At 32.6% G+C, this 22,397-nt stretch overlaps 1 protein-coding gene and 1 long non-coding RNA gene across 5 annotated transcripts in view; both read right to left on the reverse strand.

Annotated features, from left to right (window-relative positions):
• The window catches only part of LOC143256904 (A disintegrin and metalloproteinase with thrombospondin motifs 16-like), an 80,615-nt gene extending 78,526 nt beyond the window's left edge, over positions 1-2,089 (reverse strand). The window contains exon 1 of one of the 4 annotated variants that reach the window (XM_076514745.1): positions 1,750-2,089. The gene's annotated coding sequence lies outside the window, so the exon portion shown is untranslated. The remainder of the gene's footprint in view (positions 1-1,749) is intronic. The other 3 variants (XM_076514747.1, XM_076514746.1, XM_076514748.1) reach the window with 3 other exon arrangements.
• A 3,285-nt stretch (positions 2,090-5,374) lies between these two features.
• Positions 5,375-21,722, reverse strand: LOC143258166 (uncharacterized). The gene is made up of 3 exons (XR_013032171.1): positions 21,427-21,722; positions 20,552-20,739; positions 5,375-5,967 (listed from the first exon to the last, which is right to left on the reverse strand). It is a non-coding gene; the product is annotated as an uncharacterized LOC143258166 (long non-coding RNA).
• Between the last annotated feature and the right edge of the window lie 675 nt (positions 21,723-22,397).

Consider the following 22,397-nt stretch of genomic DNA (forward strand, 5'->3'; position numbering starts at 1 on the left):
TCATAGACAATAAACTCACATCACGACAATACACAGCGTTAACAGCTAGGTGTATCAGCCACACAGAGCGCTAATATTCAATACGCCCCACAACGTAGGATTGTTAAATATTCCTTGTTGATACAGTAACAGAGAGTGTTACTTGTTCAGGGAAAGTGACAAAACATGAAAATAGTGCGAATTTTTGTAGATAGAATAAGTAAAAACGAATGCACTTGGTAAATACACTTCGTAGTACAATAGTACCTCAAGAACACCGTGGTTGTGTTAGGCAGCGAAGATTTATAGTGTATTATTTGCTCAGTAATACTAGCTACATAATATATTTTATAGCAGCTGAAGACAAAACTAATCAACTAAAGATTTGTTATCAGATGGTTCTTGTTTTATGTTGTTGTTGGCATTATATACAGTTAATTTACGTGTTATGTTTTTCTCCAAATAATATTTCGGAATTAGTTATATTACTAGTCAGAATCTGCGAGATGTTGCGGTTTTCTGGAGTGTTTTTTTTTTTTTTTTGGAATGAAACGTTCGAATTTTAGAAGAAATTTTCTTAGTTCAAGTATGGAGGGGAATAATTTTGTTTTATTCTAAGTGGAAAACAAGGATATTAAAAATATTAATTAGTTGAGAACCATGAAAAACTTGAATTAATAACTGCTTCCTTAGTTTCAACTTGTCATCATTATTAAATTTAATTGCAAAACTGTGTTTCAAGGGAAAGAAACTTATGTATAACCAAGAAACGAAATGAAGGGAGGGGCTATCCAAACAAGTTATAGTCATACAGGAATAATGATTTACAGCTAAAGAAAACTGAATTGTAACTTCTTGCTAACGATCTAAAGCTTTCATTTAACACAAGCCGTGAATAGATCAAGTTTCGATTTGGTAAAAGTGAAACCACTTAGAAACCAGCTGGTGCAATGTCCTGCAAGTAGAAGGACATTTAATACTGCTCTTAAGCTTGTGTATGTTATGTTGTTCTTATTCTAAAGTAGTTGTTTAAACACTGCGGTACGGGAATATACTTGTGAAATTCTACGAAGATCTCATATCTTGTGTGGTTTCATTTTTACCCAGAACTTTTCTTCAGCAAGGTTAAACGAAAGCTAATGATTTATTTATTTTTAAGAAAACAAAACAATAGAAGAGCAGTAAAACGATACAGAACATTGGCATGTTTTCACTTGTCACCAGAAAGCATTTTATTGCAAAGTTAATAGACATCTAGTTTTAAAGTGTAATTTCCAGCTACAGAGATTCAAATGTTCTCAGTTAAGGCCGTGTTTATACGTACCTGTTGAAAACCTATCAAATACAAAAATAAAATGGTTAATGAGCTATATATAATTTCATAAAGTTAATGTTATGTTTAGTAAAATGATGCATTTTTTAAGCTAAAGAAAAATGTGAGTTTTATACAGTGTTAAGTAACAACTTTTGTTCGTGTAGTTGATGTAAGAAAATAAAATTCATAACTAGAAATATAATTCTATATCTTCTGAAAACGTTTTTTATATTTGAATAAACCTTAATTTCTGTTATGGCATGCTTTCAAATTAAAAAAAAAAGTTAGCGATTTCGAAAACAGTGTAAAAACTGCGAGACTTGAGACTTGTTGCATGAGTTTTTCTACACGATACAGAAATGTGGCATGAATTAAGATTCAGCATAGCCTTAAAAATTGTTTTCATATCAAAATTTATTTTATAGAGATAAGACCAACTAAAGTTGTTGACTTACCTTCCCATCAACCTTTATGAAAAGGAAAATCAAGATCACCAACAAACGTTCTTGCTCTATTATTGTCTTCATATTCACCGCTAGGTGGCTAGGGAAGCGACTGTGGTAATAGTCCTCACAATACGAGTAGCTGAAAGAGGAACAACATCCACACAGTCCGCTTGTATGTTAGAGAGTAAACTAAGCATGGTATTTTACCGTGTGTTTCTAGCACGTTACTTCGTTCTTTCTAGGTGGCGCCACCTATTCAAAAGCTAGTATCTGTATAAAATCTACAGGCATGATTGTCTCCATGAAGAATGAATTCGCACGACACGCGCCATTCCATATAGTTAAGCCCACGAGTATGTATACCTATATATATATATAACACACGCGTGTGTTTCTTGGCACAAAATGAACACATGGGCGTATAGGACACTATTTCATTACCAGTCCCATGAATTTCCTCTTTGCCATATTTTTTAGCACTTGTTGTCACATTGCTTTCGCTTATGTCTATTGTTGGTGAGCATTTATTTTGTGACCTCGACAGCATTACTTATAAACTGCATTCCTTAGTCTATAAATATTCTCTCGTCTATGATGCAAACAACAAAATATTATTTCTCTTAACATATTGACTATGTCTGTTAATAAATGCTCTAGGTATTCCAGATTTTCTTATTCCTTCGTGTAGATTTTAATAATGAGCATTTCCAGGCCTACAAATTCGTGAGTCTATCTAATGTTTAAACTAAACTTGACTCTCTTTTGTAGTCTAACATATGATAAAGGAGATGGATATTTACTTCGTTTGTAGTTAGTGAATTCAGTTTAAGAACTCGAGTATCAAAAAGCATGTATATAAATCTTTTAAAACGTAAACTTCAGCATGAATTAGGAGTCCAAACTTCGCTATCCTAATTTTAATGAACAGCGTGGGAGTTGTTTTATATTTTCCTTTATAACTCTTTCCATATGAGATGAATTAATTCAAGTTTGCTTGTTTGTTGCTCAGCACAAAGCTACACAATGATAAATTTAATTTAAGGAAATATAGGTAAAACTCAGACTATGGATAAAGGTAGTGCAAAAAAATTACTTGAACTGTTTGAGTATTCCAGTAAAATTGAGTCCATGGATTTGATAGTATTAATATTAAGATAAAAACGTAAGATATACTATTTCTTCTTAACTATGAATTTTCTTTGAAATTTTAGCTTTTCACTTTGACTTTGTTGGCTGTGGATTACAACAAAGTTACCCCTGATGGTTCTACAGTGAGCTTGAAGAATACTTTGAACGTTAAAAATTGGGGTTCGGTAACCACGATGGGTATAGAACATATTACCAATTATGTAGCTTTGCATTTAAACATAAGCAAACAAATATAATAAAAGTCAGGCTGCTTTTCTTTATATTGGTCCTGTTATATGTTCTTTGGAAGACATAAAGTTATAGTGTTAGAGAGTTTCTGGTTCCAAAACTGAGTTAATTAATGGTGTTACTGAGTGTTATTCAATTCTCTTAATTTATTGACTTATTTGGATGTTAGTATTTCTCTCCTTCGTCCACAAATTATTATGTGCATGTTGATTTTAAGAAACATTATTATTAGTTATATGTAATCAAAGGCAGAAGTGACATTATAGAGGCTTTATTTATTTAGAATTAAGAGTAAACAATAATAATGTTTTTGCCATAGTTTTAAATAAAGTAGAATTGTTTTATGATAGAAAACATGGAAAAACAAAGCGATCTCATTGATATTTTTTCAGTTTATTTCACCTATTGGAGTCCAAATAATTTTTTATCTCCATACACACCAGTGACTAGCTTCACCTAATAATATAAACCACATTATTATATTTTTTTACAAAATGAAGATTCATTGTGGAGCTAAAACTTTCAGGTGATAATCAAGTCAATCCGAGAACTCCCTTGAATGATTTAAAATAATCATGCAACATTAGACTAAAATAATTATTTAACAGTTAATGATTGTTTGCTTGTTTTTAAAATTCGCACAAAGCTACACGAAGGCTATCTGCGCTAACCGTCCCTAATTTAGCAATGTAAGACTAAAGGGAAGACAGCTAGCCATCACCACCAACCGTCAACTCTTGGGCTAATCTTTTACCAACGAATAGTGGGATTGGCCGTCACATTATAACGTCCCCAGGCTAGAAAGAGGAGCATGTTTGGTGCAACGGGGGTTCAAACCCGCGACCCTCAGATTATAAATCAAGTGTTTTAGCCACCTGGCCATGCCGGGCCCGTCAAGCAAAATTTTGTGATAACATATTCAGACCTGTGTATTTCTTAGTGCACTAAATTCTCCAAATAATAACTAAGTAAAACATATTTCTTACTGTTTAAAAAATATATACAGCAGAAATGACCGCCAGATATGGTAAAATGAAAAAGAAAGTTACAAACAAATGCTTCAGTATGTTCTTTCTAACAATATTTTCGTTAACATGCATCACGTAATACGTACGTAATATGGAATATTTTTATATTGTAACCTTTCAACGATTTTGTTTAAGCCTTTTCTTCATCTAGATTTTCTTTCTCTTCAAGAATAAAGAGACGAGTTCATGTTCTTCTTCCGCATAACGAAGAACCTCTTCATTTATCTCTCTTTCAGTTCAAATTATTTTCAAGAACCTTCACCAAATACACATATCAAAACTTCTAGTCTTCTTTATGCATTGTACACATCTCGCAAGCATACGTTCCCACACATAACTGTTCAGCATACGTTCCCACACATAATTGTTTAATATTCTGTTCTTCAATCTCTCCACAAAGTTAGTACTTATTTTTTCTGTCTAAAGATTTTTTTAGTCCTTCAGCTATTAGTCCTGATTTCTTTAGAACACTGACTTTCAGATCTGATAAGGCTACCTATGTAGTGAATTTTTTTACCTCTTCCAATTTTTTGCCTTAGTTTCCCACCTTTTTGTTTAAAATTCTCTTTGTTTTCACGTTTATTTTAATTGTGAAATCTTATGCTGTTTTGTTCAGTTTCTTTTCTGAAGCAGAAGCCCTTCTATTGTGTTAGCCACCACTGATTCGTAATTTGCAAGTCTGCAACATTTTATTATTTGTCCTTCAATCTTTATTCCGTCAATAAGGTTTTTCAATGCTTATTTATCATTGCCTCTTTTAGGCACTAAAACGTGTTGGTGGTAATGTTCAACTTACATTACGCCTCGTTTGATTATGATTATTGAATCATCTGATTCATCTCCAGCCAACTCTCAATATTGATGTCTGCACTGAAAATATATATGAAGCATGTGTTAATGGTTAAAAAAACTACTGTATAAAAGAAATAAAAAGTAAATCTGAAACAAACACTCTATGCTGTCACTCTGCTAAAATTATACGTGATAATTTCTGTAGTGATAAAAAATATTAGTAAGTAGAATTAGTTAGATATAACTAACAGTAATACATAGTCGTTTATGTACCAATCACTGAACACAAATATATATGTATATATTAACACATGAATTTCAGTACGTCGCATATAGGTAGTAGATAATAATAGCTATTTACCACGTAATAAATTACGTTAAAATTGAATGAAACATTTTGTATCCTTTGAAATTTTTAGTACTTTTTATGTGACAAGGTGTTTTAATGTTGTTGTTTTAATCCACTGAGTTGTATTTACCTGTTTTCCAGTTCGTTAACTTTTTGTATGCATATACTTAGTCAGGCTCTTTTGTTGGATAATTGAAAAATAATGTTAGAAGTACTTCAGAAATTACAAACTAGAAACATAAGTTAAGGCTATGCCCTAATTACATGGATAACTAAGTGATCCAAGCCTGTTATAATTTATAAATGATACGAATTAGTAAGTATAATGCAAAAAAGAAACTGGCTTCATAACACTTGTGTCAGAATCTTTGCGCACCGATGACAGTGTTTATATATATAGCCTCTGCTTTGCATGATTATAGTCTTGCTTGACAAAGATTTGGCCCATGTACAAGAACAGTAATCCCTTTTCAACTGATATACTGAATAACCCTTCATTAAAATGTCTAACGTACAAGTTTTATAAATCTTTTCAGCCCAATACGCCTCCATCACCTGCTGTGTTTTTTTTTCTGACGGTTACTCCCTTAGGGCCGGAGGACAGTCTTGCTCAGCACAAGCTTCGTAAATCATAGATGACAGCTTTCTTCAGGGTACTTCCGGAAACTAAGTAACCTAGATCTTGGTGAATAGAAGAGATAAAATTTTGTAACAGGCCCCGAAATCTCCTTGTTAACATGAGATTAGATGAACACAGAACTGTTAACATAAATAATCACTTTATTATAATAGTCTTATGTTAATTTATACTACAAGCATAAACAAACCGCTAAGATTAAGTGTCTCGGAATAGTAACTGATATTCCCATAATAATTATTTGTAATTCCTTAACAATACCAACAGATACTTTAAAAAAAGAACGAAGACAAAAGCAGTATGTTTTTTAAAGATAAAACGTAACCACGATTGGCATGTGGTAGTTATAAACGTATTTCAACTTTGAAATTACACCTGTAATAACAAGAAAGTTCCGAACGTTAGTCAGGTATAGAGAAAAACAGTTGTGGTAGACAAGGAGGAGCCTTATTTTGTAGAATGTAACGTATGAAAATCAGTAAAAAACTTTTTATTAAGACACAATGGAAGTAGACAGTACTTTACAATAAAATATAAACTGTTTTAAAAATATTTACTTCATTAGCTAATTTTTAGACTGACTTTACAAGATTCATGTTTTAAAGCTATGAAAGATGTTTATTATATTAAATTAAAGTGAGTCATAAATGGCCAATAGAAGTTGATTACATTAAATTAAAGCGAGTCGTAATTGACCAATAGAAGTTTATTACATTAAATTAAAGCGAGTCATAAATGGCCAATGGAAGCTTATTACACTAAATTAAAGCGAGTCATAAATGGTCAATATCTGAGGTAAACAAAAGGAAGTACACTTTTGTAGATGAAACTATGTGAGAAATTCAAAACATTTCAGGACATTATGAACTATTATAACATATCAAATCATTCCACTAATGACTGTATCAAACTGTGGGTCATAAAAAATAAAGTTATCGTAATTTCTGCTGTAGCACCAGTAGATGTCTTCTCAGGATAATATGAAGAAATAGAGAAGGTTTCTAGTAAAATACGAAGGCTCAAAATGTTGTATTTAACACAACAATGTATTGTAAGTCTCTTCAGGAACGTATAAAGAAACTATCTGTACGACATAAGAAAGTACATTCTTGTAATCAATATTTTAAAGCGATTACAAGTTTCTTCAGGAACCAATAAGGAGCATTTGTGAATAACTCGAGACTTTAAACAGTCCCTTCACGAAGATATGAGAAAAGGAAGAACGACGTTTCTATAGAAGACAAGGAGATCCTTTTCCTGTAGGTGGTGCTGAAAAACTAACAGAGGAAGATGTGGGAAGTGGAGATCGTTTATAGCGCTTATGTAGGAGTATACAGTTAATTGTTACATCTAAAGATTCAGATATTTTTATTCTATTTTTTATTCTGGGAGAAGAAGTAAGTGCATGGCAACTTCTACATGTCTGTTTGAAGCAAATAGTAAGTCAAGAAATGAATTTTACAACAACAAGTGATATATTTCACTTATGTGTAAATAAATATATAATTTTTTATTTATAATATTTCATATATTAGTCAGTATCAAATTATGTTGGTTGACTTCAGGTCTTTATGGAAGATGGGTCAAATTTAGCTAGTAATGGTTTGGGGTAGTTCGAAAAAAAAACACAAGCTGTTTGGAAAATGTTTCTTAAATATATTAAATTTAATCGCACACCACAATGCTATGAATTATTTGTAATACACTAAAAGTAGTATAGGAGCGTGGTGTCAAAGTAGTTATGAAAGACATGGCTAGAAGGACGAGCAGTCGAGAGGGTGTTTATGAAACACAATTCATATTTTTCACTCAACAAGAGATGGCAGACTTAGGTTGAAAGAAAATGTGGGTCAGTTATTTTGTTTTTTATTAAGAAACTGTGCTACCAGGTAACGCTTTGCCGAGAAAATATTAATTTTTGTTATATTTCTTTAACAAGTCTAGAAGTAACCACTTAAGAAAACATTCAAAGCTACTTTTACACCAACAACGACCTTGTTGTCAAACTACCTACCGCTCTATCTTTCTAACGTGTTCAGTGCCTTAGACAAGATAACTCGTCCAAGCCGATCGGTAACACCGTGCCACGGACGAGTTATTTCTTTCTCAATAATATCTAAGATCAACTCCAGATGTCAGCACCATACATGCATTTGACCTACTTACAAATTGTTTCACTTTCGATCCAAAATGGCGTCACGAAAAAATGAAGAAGCATTAGAGTTGTATTGTAGCAGCTGAAATACTTGGCAGTCAACAGGTTAAGTTTCATGTAAAAGGTCATCAGTTTAGTACATTTATGTGACAACCTAACAAATGTGTGCTCTTTACCTTTAAGTGATACAGCGGTCTCACTGGTATATCTGTATTTATTAACCCATTTCGCACGAGGATACATCCAACTATTCTCAGCGTGAAGTTTCAAGCCTGGTTTAACGAAAGGTTAATTACACTTTATAAGAACATCTGCGAGTCCTGTGCTGCCTTTTGAATTATTTTCTCCATTGTAAATATTACTCAATCTAGTGGTCATGATAAGTCTCTATTGCAAAAATTTCTGAGAAGAAAGGCAAAGTCAATCTTTATCGTACATCTTGACACACTTTTCACAACCTTTTAATGTACTTAAACATCGTCTTCCAAGATTACATTTAAGCCAACTATTGGCACAAAAGTGCATTTAGAACTTCATCAGGAGACATAAGGTATATTTTCTAAAAGGATTGCTCTAATTTCGGTGTTTTTGGCCATCTTTTCATCAAAACTACTGTTCATCTCGAAATGTGACTAAGTTTGTGAACGTTCTGCTCGTGAGCTTTCGTCAGCTTCAAATTATTGTTTATTATTTTCTTAAGTGGAAATGGTCTTTTTCATAACTATAGTTCTCACTTTGCAGAAGAGGACATTGTTTTGAATTGGGGTAAAGTATGATTTTGGAGCCACTTGTTGCCTTGAAGAATTTTCAGTTTTCATGGAGGATCCATCTTCCAAAGTGTTGTGCCCTTTGGTTCTTTATAATTTAACTTTATTACTGTGTGATTATTTCATTTCTTGCAAGACCTAAATCTGTTTGTGGTAACTGCACAATTGTATCATTGGGAATTTGCCACAATTCAAATATATTGGTTCAAAATATGTTGTTTGTGACACATTACCGAACTAACACAGGTAAGTCTTTGTTGTAACATGAATCAAATATCGTCTGTTCTTTATACGAAAGCATAGATATTTTTCCAGAGCCCTGATATTAAAAATAATCAAAGGTATTGAAACGATTGAATTTCAGAGAAGAAAATATAAGCGAAAAATATTTTCAATTATGATCATCAGGATTTAAGTCGTTGATTACATGGTGAATAGGGATCAACATCAAACAACATAATGAAATAAAATCATTGTACCATGAGTTTATCAAAAATCAGTACAAAGAAACGATTGTACAATTACAATAGTTTAACTCACAAAGGTAGTTTGAATGTTTAGAAAAACCACTAGCACTGAGATACATTAAAAAGTTTGTTTTTGTTTGTTTCTGAATTTCGCACGAAACTACTCGAGGGCTATCTGTGCTAGCCGTCCCTAATTTAGCAGTGTAAGAATAGAAGGAAGGCAGCTAGTCATCACCACCCACCGCCAACTCTTGGACTCTACTCTTTTACCAACGAATAGTGGGATTGACTGTCACATTATAACGCCCCCACGGCTGAAAGGGCGAGCATGTTTGGCGCGACGGGGATGCGAACCCGCGATCCTCAGATTACGAGTCGCACACCTTAACACGCTTGTCGATGCCCCACATTAAAAATACATCTTTACCAGACAATCTCTTCTACTTCTAACACTTTGCGATAAAATTTGATTCTAAAACTGCACAACAATTTTTTTAAAAGTTTTGCTTCCTGAAAAGTGTTTGCTGATTGTGACAGGTACCTGGCGGGTATGCACAAATATAGTTTTGGTTTTGCTTCATCACGTAGGAACTCTGAGAAATAGACAGTTAACTGTTTACCGGCAATAACATATTTAATTGCGTTTATGTTTCTAATACACTATTAAGTTCAACATAATTAAAAGTGTTTTGCATCTGATTTTCGTTTGTATTCAATATCTGGTGCATCACGTTTCAGTGTCCAACAGTAGTCAGCAAGCATTGCCGGATTTCAGTTGCCCTGATATCGTTTTTCCATTGTAGCAATGTCCTGGTGAAACTGAAGATTTCGATGAAACGGTACGTGATGAACAACTTTGGATGTGATTTTCGTGATTAGCAACCAAAAATTTATAAGGAACACCTAACAGTGTTCAAGAAGCAAAAATTTTGTTGTGCAGTCTAATTAGTTTTTACAATGTTATTATATTTTACTGTTTAATTTCATCACCGTTTGAAGTGACCTTCTGTTTAAAATAACTAACTAAGACATTGTTTAAAGTTATCACACAACATGCGGAGACTTTTATAGAGGTTGTTTTTCTTATGGAGTATAGTCACGTCATGCTTAATGGCTTATAACTCTAAAATTTAACGTTCGAACTGTGAGTTGGCACACCCCAGGTAGCTCACTGTATAGATTTTTACTTACAACAACTGTCAAACACGCAGACAGTTTATTGAAGTTTTATAGAGGAAGCAATAATATTATTTTCAACTAAAATTATCTAACTTAACTCGGATAACTTCTGTGTATTACTTTTAGAAAAATAACTTTGAATGAAAGGAAATTACAACATAATATTGCAGGTTTATTTCGATGTTTATTGTTTGTTTGTTTTGAATTAAGCACAAAGCTACACAAGGGGCTATTTGTGCTCTCTCGACCACTAGTATCGAAAGCCAGTTTTTAGTGTGTAAGTCCACAGATATACCACTGTGCAACTTCTATGTTTATATATTAGATTCTTATGACTGCTGCTGTATCCTGCATGATTCAGAAGCTTGAGCTTTAGAGTTTTCTTTAATCTTTTCTGTGTTAAAAATGTTTTCTGTAGTTTTACTAAGAACTTTATTGTTTCTTTTAATCTTTTCTGTGTCATTAATGTTTTCTGTAGTTTTACACTAATATTTTTACATTTAATATTTTTTGTGTCATGAACGTTTATGTGATTTTGCTCTCTAGGAATGAACAGAAAGTAGTTCCTTGGAGAATAAAACATTATATTATTTTCTCTTTTATATTTTTGTCCTTGAAACGAGCTTCTGTGACGTTCAAGGGTACTTTCATTTGGCTTTTTCTTCGAACGTTAAGTACTTCCTTTGTGTAATTTTAACCCACATTAATTTACAAGTTAGTGGTCGTTATTAATTGATTATACATAAATTGCTTAATTTTGTATGTTTGTTGCTTGCTGTAAAAGCTCGTAGTTTGTTTTTACTTACTATTACTTTGTCAAACGTATTGATAAACTTGTTTTGACACAATCACTTACATTGTTTCTGATTCGTTTGTAAACAACAACAATAACAACTACAAAAAAAGTATAATGTTAATTTACCGTTTCAAAAGGCTTAACTATTGTAACGATTGAGAAAATTATAAATTTATGCTCGTCTCTCTTTTTGAAATATTTCATAATTAATACCATACCTTAACTGCTTACTAAAGGAGCTCCCTGATTCGCCTCCCATTTTGAAAAAAAAACAACAAAAAATGCACACAAAAACATTCACGTTTGAGGTGTGGGGGCGTTATAAGAGTGACGATCAAATTCCTCTATTGAATTAGAGTAATCCAGCAGCTAGCAGTAATGTTGTTGGTTAGCTGCTTTCCGTCTGTTTTATTTCTTCAAATTAGGAACGACAAGCACATATAGCTTCTACGCATCTTTCGTAAAATATTCTAGAATACCCAAGTCTTAGCTGTGAATCCGATAGTTTCGGGTCATTGCAACAAAAATGCCCTTCGCACTTTGGATTTGTGGGTGCATATGAGATTGACAGATCATCTTACTATTTGATCAGACACTAACAGTTCAAAAGGACTGGTACTGTAAACTATTATAGTTGACATCCTTCTAGTCGATCAGTGCACAAGGACGGACGGTTATTCGCAGATAGTTCTTTGTGTAGGTTTACGCGAAAATATTGAAATAAAATACATTTAAGGGTCATGAGTTTTACTGCGGATCGGAATAGGCTTAAAAATGTGAACTTGTCTTTGATAAATAGCTGAGGAGCAACTTAAGCTCCATTGTGTGCCTATACAATTAAACTCCTACTAAAATATTTTCCAAACGACACTGTTCTTTTGTCAAATATTCACCACCTTAGTGAATATAGTATTCAGTATACTTAGAAATGTAAGTGAAAATAATAATTAAATAACAACAACAAGAGAACTAACGTATTAAACATTTAGTTCCTGGAGACTATGTTGTTGTTTTTTTGTTAAGCACAAAGTTACATAGTGTGATCTTCTTGCCCAGGAGACGTGTCGAAACAAGAACTAAGTTTAGATGTATTATAACAGATACATAATACTGTCCCTTTTGTCATTTATTTTTGTATTCTAGATCATACGTTACGTTTGAAGCTGTTGCACCCCTTAAAGTATGAAGTGTCTACATGTCAGGCAAAATGCTCATTTATTAAAGAACTACAAACAGGAGTATTTCTAGTGTGATGTATAAAATGTGAGGATTTATTAAACTCCCCATGACGTGTTGTGACTTGATTAGACTCCCCATGACGTGTTGTGACATTCTTAGTATCAAATATCCAATCAGTTTTTTTCTCCTCAAAAACGTTTAAAGATCTTTGTCAAAGAAATGCCGTTTCATGAAATATGGCTTTTTGTAAAGTAGTTGAATGAACATTCATCCAGACTGCAGTCACGAATGAGGGCGCCACAGAATTCCTGAGGTTGTTTTATTTTAAGAAATAATTCCAAAGAACTTTTGGACTGCAAATAATGTACATGTTTATGTGCTGGTTTTGCTTTTGCTTGTGAATCTTTCGTTAAAATGCTAATTTTCTTGCACAAACAAATGTTAGCGACAAAATAATTACCAATAAACTGAAAGCTACAGCTGATAGAAATGTGACCGACAAAGGGCGCCACAAAAACGTGTAACCATATTTTATTTCGAAATGATCTTTTAACACTCGTAAGGCAGGCTGTAGCATTATTCAATCTTAAAAGGAATGTTAGAGTGTTGTTTATTACACTGTGATAGATTTACATGGTACAGTAATGAAGAACGTTTCTCTGTCGTGAAAAGGAATAGATATTTGAAGAACACCCGTATGTCCTTGGATTCAGTTTCTGAAACAAACACTTTAAACAAAGAACAGTTGATTTTGAGTGGAGAAGATATACATAGAAATTTCAGCTCAGAGTGAAACACTCATCAGTATAACGATTCCACAAGTTTCTAAATAAGGTGTGTGATTGTAATTTGTGTGTCACTATGTGAATTTTACTGACAGCCGTACATTTGTTTGAAATTTAAACCGATGAATATTTCTTTATTAATGTTTAGATCCACTATTATGGAACAATAACTAATTTATATGAATACAAGCTTCGACACTCCCATGTGTTTTATTCAGTCAATTTTCTGTATTTCAAAAGTGTTGAAGCTTGGTGTTGTTGTTCCGCTTTAGTAGAATGAAACTTTATTTTCTATTAATTTACATTATTAAATATGCCTTTATATAAAAAGCGCAAAAGAAATGAATTTGTAGAGATTCATGTTAAAATCAACGATATATTGCTTCAAACTTTAATTCACATTCCTGCTAATGAATACTTATTTGGATAATGTCCAATTTATTTTCTGAAAGGCTTGGCATGGCCAGGTGGGTTAAGGCGTTCGAGTCGTAATCCGAGGGTCGCGGGTTCGAATTCTCGTCGCACCAAACATGCTTGCCCTTTCAGCCGTGGGGGCGTTATAATGTAACAGTCAATCTCACTATTCGTTGGTAAAAGAGTAGCCCAAGAGTTGGCGGTGGGTGGTGATGACTAGTTGCCTTCCCTCTAGTCTTACACTGCTAAATTAGGGACGACTAACGCAAATAGCCCTCGTGTAGTTTTGCGCGAAATTCAAAAACAAACAAACAATTTTCTGTAAATATTTATTCAGTTAAACTTAATACGTGATGGATAGCTGAACAGAGAGTCGCCTAATCTTGACCTAGATGTAGAGGTATAGTATAAAAATAAGGAATTTCCATTACACGCTATCTCAACATAATAAATCTCTACTTTGTTAAAATGATGATGATTAATTTAAATACATCTTTATTTAGAAGAAAATAAAGAGATTATTTCCATTTTACGAGAAAACAAAGACTTAATTAATTATTCAGGAAAGAAAATTAGATCATTTCTAATACATCAAGAGAAAAAACGCGTCATAGACCAGAAAGAAACCAAATAATCCATTTTCTGCTCAACTATAGATAATTAATTAGTTTATTACAAAATAACTTCTCAGTGATTTAGTATTATTCTGAATACATACTTTTACTTTTTTAACTGAGTGACAAATAGTCCATATTATTTTAACTCGAACAGGGTAAATTATTCATCTACGACTTACCAAATGATACATGAATAACACTATGAAACAAAATGTTTACTTTTTCTTGTTCCTGAGCAGAAAGTGTTATTTACCAATTACTTATGCCTAAAGTAAATGGAAAAACCTACAGTCATGTGAAAAAGTTAGGACACCCTATGAGAGCCTATGTATTTTTGTAAAATTTTTGGTTATATAGATATTTAATCTCAATTTTAACAATACTGAGAGGTTATAGGAATATAATTAAAAATTAAAACTGAAAAGACTTTTCAAGATCTTCTTTAAATGCAATTCTACAAAAATGCATATTCTAACTGAGGTAAAAGTTAGGACACCCCCACATTTATTCCCACTTAAAATGGCTCAACTCACACACAGGTGTATCACATCAGGTGCACATGATTAGAAAATCGTTACTCAGCATTTTGAATGAGGCTTGCCCTGTTTAAACCTCAGACATTTAGTTTGGTGTGTTCCTGACTGTTGAAGTGAGAGTGAGCACCATGGTGAGAGCAAAAGAGCTGTCTGAGGCCTTCAGAAAGAAAATTGTAGCAGCTTATGAGTCTGGTAGGGATTTAGAAAGATCCCAAAAGATTTTGAAATCAGCTACTTCACTGTCCGGAAAATAATCAACAAGTGGAGGGCTTTCAAAACAACTGCCAACATGCCCAGGTCTGGTCGTCTAAGCAAGTTCACCCCGATAGGAGACCGCAAGATGCAAAAAGAGGTCTTCAAACACTCTATCATGTCATCACGGGACCTACAGCAGGCTCTGGCTACTGTTGACGTGAAAGTGCATGCCTCTACAATCAGAAATAGACTGCACAAGTTTAACTTGCATGGGAGATGTGCAATGAGGAAACCTTTGCTTTCTAAGAGAAACATCAAGCCCAGACTGAAGTTTGCCAGAAAGAATGTAGGCAAAGACCAGGACTTCTGGAATAATGTTCTTTGGACAGATGAGTCTAAAATTAAATTATTTGGACACCAGAACAGAGGACATGTTTGGCGTAAACAAATACAACATTCCAGGAAAAGAACCTCATACCAACTATGAAGCATGGAGGTGGAAGTGTCATGGCTTGGAGCTGCTTCGCTGCAGCAGGACCTGAACAGCTCACAATCATAGAACCCACCATGAATTCTACTGCGTATCAGAGGGTGCTTGAGGATCATGTGAGACCATTTGTACGAAAATTAAAGCTGAAGCGGAACTGGACCCTGCAACACGACAATGACCCGAAACATACCAGTAAATCCACCAAGGACTGGCTGAAAACTAAGAAATGGAGAGTCCTGGAATAACCAAATCAAAGCCCAGATTTTACTCCCATTGAGATGTTGTGGGGTGACTTGAAATGGGCTGCACATGCAAGAAATCCCTCAAACATCTCACAGCTGACAGAATTCTGCATTGAGGAGTGAGGCAAACTTTCTTCAGACCGATGTCAGAGACTGATAGATGGCTACAAGAAGCGTCTCACTGCAGTTATTTCAGCCAAAGGGAGTAACACTAACTATTAGGGGGTAGGGTGTCCTAACTTTTTCCTCATTTAGAATATACATTTTTGTAGAATTACATTTACAAAAGATCTTGAAAAGTCTTTTCTTAAGTTTTAATTGTTTAGTTATATTCCTATAATCTCTCAGTATTGTTAAAATTGAGATTAAATATCTATATATCCAAAGATGTTTCAAAAATACACAGGCTTTCATAGGGTGTCCTAACTTTTTCACATGACTGTATTTTCCTCTTCAAACTTTGCTTTTGTGACCTGGGATCGTACAACGATAACATGATGGGAGACTATATTTGGGGGCTGACACGTGAAAGTGATTTACATTGCAGTCGCAAATCTCGAAAAACTACTCACTTCTAAACATTTTTGTTCATTTCTGTATAACTATAGCATAAATACATGTAAATCTTGATTCAAATGTTGTTTTATTCAGACCTTATGTAAATAAAAATGTGCAAATTTGCCCGTTTTTACATAGAAAATAGGTTAATTTCTAAATTTCATTATCCATGCCACAAAAGCATAGTTTAAAGAGAATAATCGCCATTTTCTGTACTTTTATAACATAAGCAATTAAGAAATAACACATACTATCCAGGAACAAAATTTGTGTTACGTAGTGTAATTTCGTACTTAACCAAAAACCAATTATATAGATTTAACTGTTTAGAACGCAAGAAATGTTATTATTCAGTATAAAATAAATAGATCGTTCCAAACACGTTTATTATAAAAAAAACGATTAATTTCTTGATTAACACAGTACAATAACTCACTTTTAATTCAACGAAACACAATTATCTCAGCTTTTAATTAGCACTGAACAAGTAATTCATTTTCTATTTGCTGACTTACAACGCTAAAAACGGGTTTCGATACCCGTGGTAGGCAGAGTACAGATTGCTTTTTGTGTAGCTTTGTGCTTAATTATAAATATTTCCTGTTTATCACAATACGAGATTATATCTTGATAAAAAAAATTTTTCAAAGCGATTATATCTCACTTAGAGAAAATAAGAAATGCAAATCTAATTGCCCAAGAGGAAAACTATTAATTCTTTATTTAACAAAGAACAATGAAATAATTTCTGAATTACCTTGGGACACAAAATTAATTTCGAAATAAAAATAAAAATAAAAGTTTATTTCGAATAAACTGTCAAGTGGCTTAGCGGTACGTTTCTGGATTTATGACGATAAAAATCAGATTTTGATACTCTCGAGGTGTGGGTATAACAAACAATGCATTGTGTAGCTTTGTGATTAATTACAAAACAAATAAAACTTCTGTTTGATCAGTGAATAATTTATTAATTTCTTAACTCCTACATAATGAGTAACTAGCTGTTAATTTATTAGAATATTATCAATTAGCTATCTTTTTATAAATAGGAAAACAATTAGTTTGTTTCAAATATCACGTGGATAAACGAATTTCATTTTATTTAGCGTAAAACAAGTAATTTATTTCTAATAAAATAATGTAATTAATTTTTCGCTTTGACGTTGTTTATTTATATTTTAACAAAAGACTGACGCTTTGTTACTTATTTAAAGCAGAAAAGTAATTAATTCAAAAATTTATGAGAAGTAAAATCCAATTTTTTTATCTAGCAAAGTAGAGTTTTCAGAAATTTCTAGTTTCTCATCAATCAGACAATTAATATTCTATCAAGTAAAAGTTATTAATTTCTAATTTATCAGAAGATAAAATATTTTTTTTCTCATTTACTATAAGACCAACTTTTAATTTATACGACATCAAAGGATTCATATGTATCTTATTTCCGAGAGGAAATGTAGTTTATTTTAACTGATAAGAACATATATACAGTTTGTAATATATTTTCTGTTATACATTTATTTTAATATATTTTCTGTTATACATTTATTTTAATACCTACGTGTGTTTCAGTTTGATGCATGTGCTGTATATTATTGGTTGTGTATTGCTCAAGTCCCGCCTGTTCTCTAAATTTGTAGAACATTCTTGAAAGTAAGTATCAACATTATTTGTTTTACGAAAACACTAGCGTGTTTTTGAACGTTGGTAAACGTTCTAGAATCTCGCCTTAAATTATATAAACCAACGCGCCAAGAGACAGTTTTATTATTGTTGGTCAGCTACAGTGAATGTACTACAAGCATCGGAAGCTATAATCGTGATTAATGATTATTAATCGGAAAACTACAAAAATTGACCAGGAACGCTTATAGATTTAAAACATTACAAACCGTTCAACTTCAGTGAATTACTTCGGACATTGGTTTTTTAAGAGGAAATTAAATGTTTTCGTCGATAAAAAGTGCACTTATAAGAAGTGTGAGGCTAACCAAGTTAAATAGTTTAAGATAGACGTAACAATATCAACTTAGAATTAATTTGCTTTTAGTGGGTGTGGATCGTTGACAAAATATTCAGTTCTAAACCAGATGGAAGACTCAATATAGATTGTAAAGTTCTTGTATATAAACCAATATTTGTAACAACCGTTATTATAAATTGTACGAGATAAATTATTTTATACGTAACAAGTTAAATTCTTACTTCTAACAGCAATAAGGTTTATATTTTTAGAGAGAAACAATTGATCTCTTATGCTTCTCAGTACATAAGTGGTAAGTGTAAGAGCTAATAGCACTCAAAATAGGAGTTCGACACCCACGATAGGAAGAGCAGATAACCATTTGTGTAACATTGTGCTTGTTTCTTAGTGTGTCAGCGATATATTTACAGCTTTAGCACACTAAAATATGGAGTTTTATCTATTCCTTACGTTAATCAAGATGTAGATAGCTTTGTACTGAGGAAACAACAAAAATTGTTAAACAAACAAACTTTTTCTTATCTTCTACAAGTCAAGCTATATTTTTAACAGTACGCAACAAGTAAGTATATCTTAATTAATGGCGATCAGCTATTATCTTTATCATTGCAGACAAACAATAAATAATTTATTCGACAGTGGACAATTTGTTAATATTTTTAGAAATAAAAAACAAATTAAATGGTATTTTTACAGTAGACAAACAATCAATGCATCTTAGCGGTAGATAAAAGGTTGATACTCTATTTGGTAGAAAATAGAATGTTAATATTACATTTATCACAAACAAGTAGTTGGTACTTTACTTGATAGTGTGTGTGTGTTTTCTTATTTTTTTTATAGCAAAGCCACATCGGGCTATCTGCTGAGTTCACCGAGTTATTTGATAGTAGACAGAAATAAAATAGCTAATTTGTAGTACACGAGCTGGTAATATAGTAGTTGGTACTTTATTTGATAGTAGGAAGAATAAAAAGAGTTATTTTCAATAGCGGAGCTGTTAATATAAGATTAGTTTTAACCAAGCATATAACTTCTATTTTACTTTCAACACGTCTTTTTGTCTTGTGGTGTACAAGCAGTTCATATCATACTTATTTATAGTAAGTAGGAAATACTTTATTAACCAGTAAACAAGCAACTAGTATTTCATGTTGCTCTAGAAAAAATATATATTTGTTATTCTTATGTAAACAATAGTTTAATATATTTTACCAGTGGATAAAAAAATAATATGTATATTATTAACGATAGGCAAAAAGATAGTAGGTTTTTCACAGTATATAAAAATGTAGTGTATCTTATCAGTTGACAAGAATATAGGATATTTTTATCAGCAGACATGAAGATAGTATATATTGATAAGAAGATAAAAATATAGTACATTTTTAGGTGTTAAGAAGCATATTTCTAGTAGAAGACAAGAAGATAGTATAAATATTACCAATAGACAAGAAGATGTTACGTTTTAAACAGTAGAGAAGATAATATACTATTTGCTTTTGTTTGTTTTGAAACTTTGATCAAAGCTATTTAAAAGTTAAGCTAGCCAGTCCTAATGTAAATGTAAGAGGCTAGAGGAAGGCAGATAGTCAAAAGCACCCACCGCTAACTCTTTTACAAACAAAATGTGAGATTGACCGTGAAATTTTGATGCCTCCACAGCTGAAAGAGTGAGCATATTCGGGGAAGGCATTCGAATTCGTCACCTACAAATTGCCTGACCACCAGGCCATGCCAGATTTTTTGTTGTTAACAGAGGGAAGAAAGACGATGTGTGCTTAAAAGAAGACATGAGTAGATTATACGTTATTCAACAAGAGAAAAGCTGTTAATATAATGTAAGCAGTAGATAAGCATTCGAAACTGTCTCTAGCAAAAGAGAGGCAGTTGAGATCTTACTTAGCAAACGGCTATCCTTTGATATTAAATATTTTACTCGATTGCAGACAATATTTCATGTTTTTAGCAGTAGATAAACATTTAATACTAAATTATGCCTTTCTGTCTGTTGTAATGAGCAAAGCAATGCCCACCGCATGACAAAATCCCTAATTTCGGCATTCAGTCTAATAGCCGAACAACTAGAGAGCAATATTTTATGTAACATTAGGCAAGCGGTTAATATCTTATTCCGCTGTATATTTTGTTTGTTTGTGTCAGATTTTGTGCACAGGACTGCAGAAAGAGCTATATGCGTATAGCCATCTCTAATTTACGATTGATGTACCAGAGAAACGACAGCAAGTAAATTCACTTACCACAAATTCTGGGGCTACTCTTGTTCGGCCAAATGGTGGAGTTTGACAGTCACTCTTATAGATCATTCACGGCCTCAGAGTACTGGTTGTGTTTTTGCAGTAACCGGACACGAACCATGAACGCTATGATTCACCGTCCGAACACTCTAACTACGATGTCACCCTCGTCCCCAAAAGTATAAAAACAACTACAATTTTTATAGAAATCCTCAAATATTTAATATATTATTTTGTTAAAATTTGATTTAGCAGTATAGATGATTAAACATTTTTAGTATTATTCAGGAAATTAACACCATTGTAATAATACGAAAAAAGTATATTTTAGAAGTATAGAAACATTTTATATATTTGAGTCTTAAACAAGCAACAAATGCATTTTAGCAGAAGCTAAACAGTTAATATCTTTTTCACTGCGTAAGTAGCCAAAACTTTATTTAACAGTAATGAAACACTCCAGACAAGTAGTTCACTTTTTTACTTTACAAAAGAAAAACGTTCTCGTTTGTTTTTCGAAATGCAGAAGTTAACACATTTCAGTAGAAACTAGCAACTAATGTTGTTTTTAGTAGTAGAGAAACGGTTAATATTTTTTATCGGTAGACAGATAAATGTTTACTTTGGATAAAACAAAAAGTTAACTTCGTTTAGTAGACGAGAAGGTAATATTGATATTTTATTTCACAAAATATGAGCTATTAATTTCTTACTCCCCTAACAGTAGTTGTTAATATCTTAATTGTTAGAAGAAAAAAATATTTTAAGTGTTCGTAGAGTACGTGCAGGCTAGCTGTTAGTTAGAACAACAGCCAAAATGTTTCCTGTTGTTTTAAAAAACTACAAATAATATTGCTATTGAAATAAATTTATTTTACTTGCAACTGAGGAGTTCACCAAGCCTTTTCTTAAAGTTTGTTTGATTTAGGTTTTCGATGCTGTTTAGCAGACTTAGATTCTTCACTAGTACCGCCGCCACCACGAGGCCAACTGCAATTGTAATTTGTATAAAAAACTCTATAGCTGCAGCACCGCCTGAAAAAGAACGTAACTTATGGTCATTCCATTACCAAATAGGATGAGAAGTGACAGAATTATGAGATTTTTTTTCTCTGATCAGACCTGTTTTGATTTTGTGGCCCAGCTGTCTCGCTGAACCAACTTTTTTCGTGACTCACTCTCTATTTACAGCAGCAATGGAGGACTTGGCAGAGTTCCAGGTTCGTATACATGACGATAGAAACTGGTTCAAGGAAAAGAAACAGTAGCTTTGAGGTGGTTGAGAAAACCGACAGTTGGTGCTTATGTTGTGGTTATGAAAGTACGAAGTTAGGCAGTTAGATATTTGCATCTATTTATCTATCTGTAAAGTTGCCTTAATTGAAACACCCATGAAATCACTGTACTTCCTTTAAACTTTATGAACTTAATTAAAAAAGTTGAGAAATTCAATTAAAGTTATTACAGTATTTGGAGAACTAACTTTTATCTATACTAGTAGTTAGTTATTTGGAAAAGTCAATAAATATTAGATTACTAGAGCAGTTGGGAAACTATTAAATGAATCTAATAGTTATTATGTGTAAATTAAATAAATGAAGTTTAATAAAAATCAAGAAATTGGTAAGTGATAAATGTCACTTAGTTTTAAAAAGTAACAGTTGGTAAAGGCAGTAATGTATTGTATAATCATTTGGTCAGTTCTCGAAATTGACTTATTGGGAGATTATAATGTGACAAAGTTTTCACTAAACCTAATATCAGAGATAAGTACTTCTCGTTTGACTATATCAAATAATGGACTTATTTATTACTGGTTTTTAGTTCGTTTAATGTACTTCAAAGAAAA

Source organism: Tachypleus tridentatus, chromosome 7 (assembly GCF_004210375.1).
Source record: "Tachypleus tridentatus isolate NWPU-2018 chromosome 7, ASM421037v1, whole genome shotgun sequence".
Taxonomy (NCBI): Eukaryota; Metazoa; Arthropoda; class Merostomata; order Xiphosura; family Limulidae; genus Tachypleus; species Tachypleus tridentatus.